Source organism: Mesoplodon bidens, assembly GCF_964165515.1.
Source record: "Mesoplodon bidens genome assembly, contig: HAP1_SCAFFOLD_84, whole genome shotgun sequence".
Classification (NCBI taxonomy): Eukaryota; Metazoa; Chordata; class Mammalia; order Artiodactyla; family Ziphiidae; genus Mesoplodon; species Mesoplodon bidens.
Genome location: NW_027672468.1, coordinates 2,093,618 through 2,101,683, shown reverse-complemented (window position 1 = coordinate 2,101,683; position 8,066 = coordinate 2,093,618).

Below are 8,066 nucleotides of genomic sequence, written 5' to 3'. Positions count from 1 at the left end.
CATCATTCTCGACCCACTGTGGACTTCCTTCTGCAGCAGTATAAGGATACCACCAGATCATCTTGAAATCAAGTCATGAAATGTACCTTTATATTTCTAAAAATCAATGATCGTCCTTAAATTAACTTTTCTTATTAATTTAGTCATGGTGCTCTTTTACTTCTAAAACATTAAATCTTATTTGATTAGAGACAGACTTCAAAAAATAAAAATAAACTGTGATCAAATAGCAGGAACAAACAGTAGTAACTAAAATTTCTTCAATCTAAACTGGAGATGATTTCTGTATCTCTGTCTTTTACATTTGTCTCCATTAGGGGAAAAAATATGTACCTCATAATTAACTTGGCTGGAATGAATCAGACTGCATTTGTAAAAGTCTCAGAAGACCAATGAGCTGTGCTAAACAGTACCACTATCCACCTGAGCAGAAATTACTATCCTTAAGTTTCTATACATAACTAACACAACAAAAATTTAAACAAAAGAAGAACTACTAGAAACAAATTAGAGATTCATGTTTTTAAGTCAGTAATTTGCCTTTAGTCAGTAATTTGCCTCATACATTATGATTTTCCCTGTGGAAACCCAATTATTATCCTGAAAACAAGACCACTTTAGAAAGCAAATGCATTGTGACAAAAGAAAGAAAAGGCAGATTGATACATTATTAAAATAACTCACACGCCATACCCTGAGGAGTAAGGAAGCCATGGCAGAGCAGGCCCCCTTCTCCTCAATGGACAGCACAGCTGTGGGGAAGACACTGCAGCTAGCAGAAGCGTGTCACACTTCCTCAGGGAGGAAGCAAGTTACAGACAACTCTACAGAGGGCACCCATAAACTCACGGCCACGCTCATTACCCAACGTCCAGGCCACCCAGAGGCTGACTGCAGCCCAACTTTCCCACCATTCCCACACAGGCCCCAGGAACCGTCAGGCCTCTGAGGCTCTGCCAATGCCCTTCCCTCCACCCAAATATCCTTTCCCTCCTCTCTCCGGACCTCAATCCTGCCCAGCTCTAAATGAGCACTGCAAGGCCTATTTCCCTAAGAATGCCTCTCTCAAAACCAAAATTACTTCCTCGAGAATGATCTGCCTCTTACTCATCCATCATTATCTTGGATTAAATACATCATGTAAGATGCCTTATCTGACCAACACAACTATTTTAGAAATAAGAGTCATGTTTTAGACCAGCTATGACATGACATGACAACCATTCAGCTCACGAAAACCATTCAATAAATACTCTAATTGAATTGCCCAAAGAGTTGACCTAAAATAACCTAAATGCCAAGCATTCCAAGAACCGTCCTGAACCAAATTCACTTCTCATTCGAATGCCAATGTCACAGAAAGGGATGTTGTATTGTCCTTAAATGTACTTGCCTTTATCCAAAACTAGAATCTCTGATGAATCTATGGGACACACATGTAAAATATTCTGCAAAGGAAAAAAGCTTTATTTAGTGTACTGTGCTTAATATTCAGCCAGACCTGCATTTTTCTCTAAACCTTATACAATTACTTAGTCTGCAAGAAGCATTAGAAGAGAGACAATGTCTATTGAGAAAAATACGGGAAGCGAAGGTCATCAATCATTTTCTACTTTCAATAATCTCTTTCATAAAGAGGTAAATGCTCCTAAATTCCAGAATGAATGGAATTCAATACAGCAAAGTAAAATGCTTTAAATACATAAAACAAATATCTTGGTGGACCTTCCACCATCTGTTTTAGTAACTTAAATTATAAAAAACACCCTAAATTTAAGAAAAGTTATATCAACAGCTAAAATTGAGATATTTTTCCATCTATTACTTTGATTTTCCTGACCCATTTTTGAGAATTGTCAGCATTCTGGATCAATAATGCCAAATTATTTCTTGAAGACAGTGAGATTCCTCCCAAGTCATCTAACATGCTCACTAATCAATAAAGATAAGAACAAACAAGAAAGCCATATTTATGAAGCAAGCAAATTATATTAAAAGACTGACTTTGAGAAAAGGTTGCTGCTTGCCAAGAAAATTTTATTATTATACAACTTTTTCTGTCATTTGTATTACTTCATTTTCCCTTTCAGATTATCTGTGTAGCCTTGTAAACACATCATAATCCAAAGCAGTTGAGCTTTACCAATAAAATGTAAATCAACACAATAGAGCCAACTGCATAATTAAAACAAAAGTATACCGGGCTTCCCTGGTGGCACAGTGGTTGAGAGTCTGCCTGCCGATGCAGGGGCCCTGGGTTCGTGCCTCGGTTCGGGAAGATACCACATGCAGCGGAGGGGCTAGGCCCGTGAGCCATGGCCACTGAGCCGGCGGGTCGGGAGCCTGTGCTCCGTAACGGGGGAGGCCACAACAGTGAGAGGCCCACGTACTGAAAAAAAAAAAAAACATACCACCATCAACCCAAGCAGATTACAAAATAGCAAGCAGATTTTAAAATAATAGTCTACAAGCCTGCTTTTTTAAATATATAACTAAATGCATTGAATATCTTATATAAAAAGCCAAAAGATAGAGTTGAAACCGAATATCAAAAGTAAACATCTCCTTCCCCAAAACCCTAACTCCACTCCAGTCATGAGGAGAACATCACACAAAGCCAAGTTGAAGGACAGTCTATGAAATATGTGAACCAGGACTCTTCAAAATTGTCATTAAGAAAAGGAAAGTCTGGGACTTTCCTGGTGGTGCACTAGTTAAGAATCCATCTGCCAATGCAGGGGACACCGGTTCCAGCCCTGGTCCGGGAAGATCCCACATGCCGCAGAGCAAGTAAGCCCGTACATCACAACTACTGAGCCTGCGCTCTAGAGCCCGCCAGCCACAACAACTGAGGCCACACGCTGCAACTAATGAAGCCCGCGCACTCTAGGGCCTGTGTGCCGCAAATACTGAGCCCAGGTGCTGCAATTACTGAAGCCCGCACTCTTAGAGCCCACGCTCCGCAACAAGAGAAGCCACCACAATGAGAAGTCCGCGCACCACAATAAAGAGTAGCCCCCACTTGCCACAACTAGAGAAAGCCTGCGCGCAGCAACAAAGACTCAACTCAGCCAAATATAAACAATAATAAAAAAATAAATAAAGGCATCATCACATAAACACAAATGAGGAAATATTTTTTTTAAAAAAAGAATAACGGGCGGGGCAGTGGTTAAGAATCCGCCTGCCAGTGCAGGGGACACGGATTTGAGCCCTGGTCCTGGAAGATCCCACATGCTGCAGTGCAACTAAGCCCGTGAGCCACAACTACTGAGCCTGCGCTTCTGGAGCCTGTGCTCCGCAACAAGAGGCGCCACGGCAGTGAGAGGCCCACGAACCACGATGAGGAGTGGCCCCTGCTCGCCGCAACTAGAGAAGGCCCTCGCACAGAAACGAAGACCCAACACAGCCAAAAATAAATAAAATATAAATAAAAATAAATACATTTAAAAGGAAAACCTATACATTTCCCTTTCTGCAAATGTAGGTTTTCGAGGCAAGAGTAGAGCCTCAGAAAGAGTGTCTGCAAACAGAAAAATCACTAGTTCACTAAGGACAAATTGTAGGATACTTTTGGAGAATCCCATCACAGCTAGATAATTGGTCCAGGACCAAAAGTAACTACTGGAAGAAAAATGAAATCAACAGTGTACCACAGAGGTGGGAGGCACACTGGCCTGGACTAAGACATGTTCAGTCATAGATAATAAGGGTGGTGATTTTTAAGCATCATTCTCGACCCACTGTGGACTTCCTTCTGCAGCAGTATAAGGATACCACCAGATCATCTTGAAATCAAGTCATGAAATGTACCTTTATATTTCTAAAAATCAATGATCGTCCTTAAATTAACTTTTCTTATTAATTTAGTCATGGTGCTCTTTTACTTCTAAAACATTAAATCTTATTTGATTAGAGACAGACTTCAAAAAATAAAAATAAACTGTGATCAAATAGCAGGAACAAACAGTAGTAACTAAAATTTCTTCAATCTAAACTGGAGATGATTTCTGTATCTCTGTCTTTTACATTTGTCTCCATTAGGGGAAAAAATATGTACCTCATAATTAACTTGGCTGGAATGAATCAGACTGCATTTGTAAAAGTCTCAGAAGACCAATGAGCTGTGCTAAACAGTACCACTATCCACCTGAGCAGAAATTACTATCCTTAAGTTTCTATACATAACTAACACAACAAAAATTTTAACAAAAGAAGAACTACTAGAAACAAATTAGAGATTCATGTTTTTAAGTCAGTAATTTGCCTTTAGTCAGTAATTTGCCTCATACATTATGATTTTCCCTGTGGAAACCCAATTATTATCCTGAAAACAAGACCACTTTAGAAAGCAAATGCATTGTGACAAAAGAAAGAAAAGGCAGATTGATACATTATTAAAATAACTCACACGCCATACCCTGAGGAGTAAGGAAGCCATGGCAGAGCAGGCCCCCTTCTCCTCAATGGACAGCACAGCTGTGGGGAAGACACTGCAGCTAGCAGAAGCGTGTCACACTTCCTCAGGGAGGAAGCAAGTTACAGACAACTCTACAGAGGGCACCCATAAACTCACGGCCACGCTCATTACCCAACGTCCAGGCCACCCAGAGGCTGACTGCAGCCCAACTTTCCCACCATTCCCACACAGGCCCCAGGAACCGTCAGGCCTCTGAGGCTCTGCCAATGCCCTTCCCTCCACCCAAATATCCTTTCCCTCCTCTCTCCGGACCTCAATCCTGCCCAGCTCTAAATGAGCACTGCAAGGCCTATTTCCCTAAGAATGCCTCTCTCAAAACCAAAATTACTTCCTCGAGAATGATCTGCCTCTTACTCATCCATCATTATCTTGGATTAAATACATCATGTAAGATGCCTTATCTGACCAACACAACTATTTTAGAAATAAGAGTCATGTTTTAGACCAGCTATGACATGACATGACAACCATTCAGCTCACGAAAACCATTCAATAAATACTCTAATTGAATTGCCCAAAGAGTTGACCTAAAATAACCTAAATGCCAAGCATTCCAAGAACCGTCCTGAACCAAATTCACTTCTCATTCGAATGCCAATGTCACAGAAAGGGATGTTGTATTGTCCTTAAATGTACTTGCCTTTATCCAAAACTAGAATCTCTGATGAATCTATGGGACACACATGTAAAATATTCTGCAAAGGAAAAAAGCTTTATTTAGTGTACTGTGCTTAATATTCAGCCAGACCTGCATTTTTCTCTAAACCTTATACAATTACTTAGTCTGCAAGAAGCATTAGAAGAGAGACAATGTCTATTGAGAAAAATACGGGAAGCGAAGGTCATCAATCATTTTCTACTTTCAATAATCTCTTTCATAAAGAGGTAAATGCTCCTAAATTCCAGAATGAATGGAATTCAATACAGCAAAGTAAAATGCTTTAAATACATAAAACAAATATCTTGGTGGTCCTTCCACCATCTGTTTTAGTAACTTAAATTATAAAAAACACCCTAAATTTAAGAAAAGTTATATCAACAGCTAAAATTGAGATATTTTTCCATCTATTACTTTGATTTTCCTGACCCATTTTTGAGAATTGTCAGCATTCTGGATCAATAATGCCAAATTATTTCTTGAAGACAGTGAGATTCCTCCCAAGTCATCTAACATGCTCACTAATCAATAAAGATAAGAACAAACAAGAAAGCCATATTTATGAAGCAAGCAAATTATATTAAAAGACTGACTTTGAGAAAAGGTTGCTGCTTGCCAAGAAAATTTTATTATTATACAACTTTTTCTGTCATTTGTATTACTTCATTTTCCCTTTCAGATTATCTGTGTAGCCTTGTAAACACATCATAATCCAAAGCAGTTGAGCTTTACCAATAAAATGTAAATCAACACAATAGAGCCAACTGCATAATTAAAACAAAAGTATACCGGGCTTCCCTGGTGGCACAGTGGTTGAGAGTCTGCCTGCCGATGCAGGGGCCCTGGGTTCGTGCCTCGGTTCGGGAAGATACCACATGCAGCGGAGGGGCTAGGCCCGTGAGCCATGGCCACTGAGCCGGCGGGTCGGGAGCCTGTGCTCCGTAACGGGGGAGGCCACAACAGTGAGAGGCCCACGTACTGAAAAAAAAAAAAAACATACCACCATCAACCCAAGCAGATTACAAAATAGCAAGCAGATTTTAAAATAATAGTCTACAAGCCTGCTTTTTAAAATATATAACTAAATGCATTGAATATCTTATATAAAAAGCCAAAAGATAGAGTTGAAACCGAATATCAAAAGTAAACATCTCCTTCCCCAAAACCCTAACTCCACTCCAGTCATGAGGAGAACATCACACAAAGCCAAGTTGAAGGACAGTCTATGAAATATGTGAACCAGGACTCTTCAAAATTGTCATTAAGAAAAGGAAAGTCTGGGACTTTCCTGGTGGTGCACTAGTTAAGAATCCATCTGCCAATGCAGGGGACACCGGTTCCAGCCCTGGTCCGGGAAGATCCCACATGCCGCAGAGCAAGTAAGCCCGTACATCACAACTACTGAGCCTGCGCTCTAGAGCCCGCCAGCCACAACAACTGAGGCCACACGCTGCAACTAATGAAGCCCGCACACTCTAGGGCCTGTGTGCCGCAAATACTGAGCCCAGGTGCTGCAATTACTGAAGCCCGCACTCTTAGAGCCCACGCTCCGCAACAAGAGAAGCCACCACAATGAGAAGTCCGCGCACCACAATAAAGAGTAGCCCCACAACTAGAGAAAGCCTGCGCGCAGCAACAAAGACTCAACTCAGCCAAATATAAACAATAATAAAAAAATAAATAAAGGCATCATCACATAAACACAAATGAGGAAATATTTTTTTTAAAAAAAGAATAACGGGCGGGGCAGTGGTTAAGAATCTGCCTGCCAGTGCAGGGGACACGGATTTGAGCCCTGGTCCTGGAAGATCCCACATGCTGCAGTGCAACTAAGCCCGTGAGCCACAACTACTGAGCCTGCGCTTCTGGAGCCTGTGCTCCGCAACAAGAGGCGCCACGGCACTGAGAGGCCCACGAACCACGATGAGGAGTGGCCCCTGCTCGCCGCAACTAGAGAAGGCCCTCGCACAGAAACGAAGACCCAACACAGCCAAAAATAAATAAAATATAAATAAAAATAAATACATTTAAAAGGAAAACCTATACATTTCCCTTTCTGCAAATGTAGGTTTTCGAGGCAAGAGTAGAGCCTCAGAAAGAATGTCTGCAAACAGAACAATCACTAGTTCACTAAGTACAAATTGTAGGATACTTTTGGAGAATCCCATCACAGCTAGATAATTGGTCCAGGACCAAAAGTAACTACTGGAAGAAAAATGAAATCAACAGTGTACCACAGAGGTGGGAGGCACACTGGCCTGGACTAAGACATGTTCAGTCATAGATAATAAGGGTGGTGATTTTTAAGCATCATTCTCGACCCACTGTGGACTTCCTTCTGCAGCAGTATAAGGATACCACCAGATCATCTTGAAATCAAGTCATGAAATGTACCTTTATATTTCTAAAAATCAATGATCGTCCTTAAATTAACTTTTCTTATTAATTTAGTCATGGTGCTCTTTTACTTCTAAAACATTAAATCTTATTTGATTAGAGACAGACTTCAAAAAATAAAAATAAACTGTGATCAAATAGCAGGAACAAACAGTAGTAACTAAAATTTCTTCAATCTAAACTGGAGATGATTTCTGTATCTCTGTCTTTTACATTTGTCTCCATTAGGGGAAAAAATATGTACCTCATAATTAACTTGGCTGGAATGAATCAGACTGCATTTGTAAAAGTCTCAGAAGACCAATGAGCTGTGCTAAACAGTACCACTATCCACCTGAGCAGAAATTACTATCCTTAAGTTTCTATACATAACTAACACAACAAAAATTTAAACAAAAGAAGAACTACTAGAAACAAATTAGAGATTCATGTTTTTAAGTCAGTAATTTGCCTTTAGTCAGTAATTTGCCTCATACATTATGATTTTCCCTGTGGAAACCCAATTATTATCCTGAAAACAAGACCACTTTA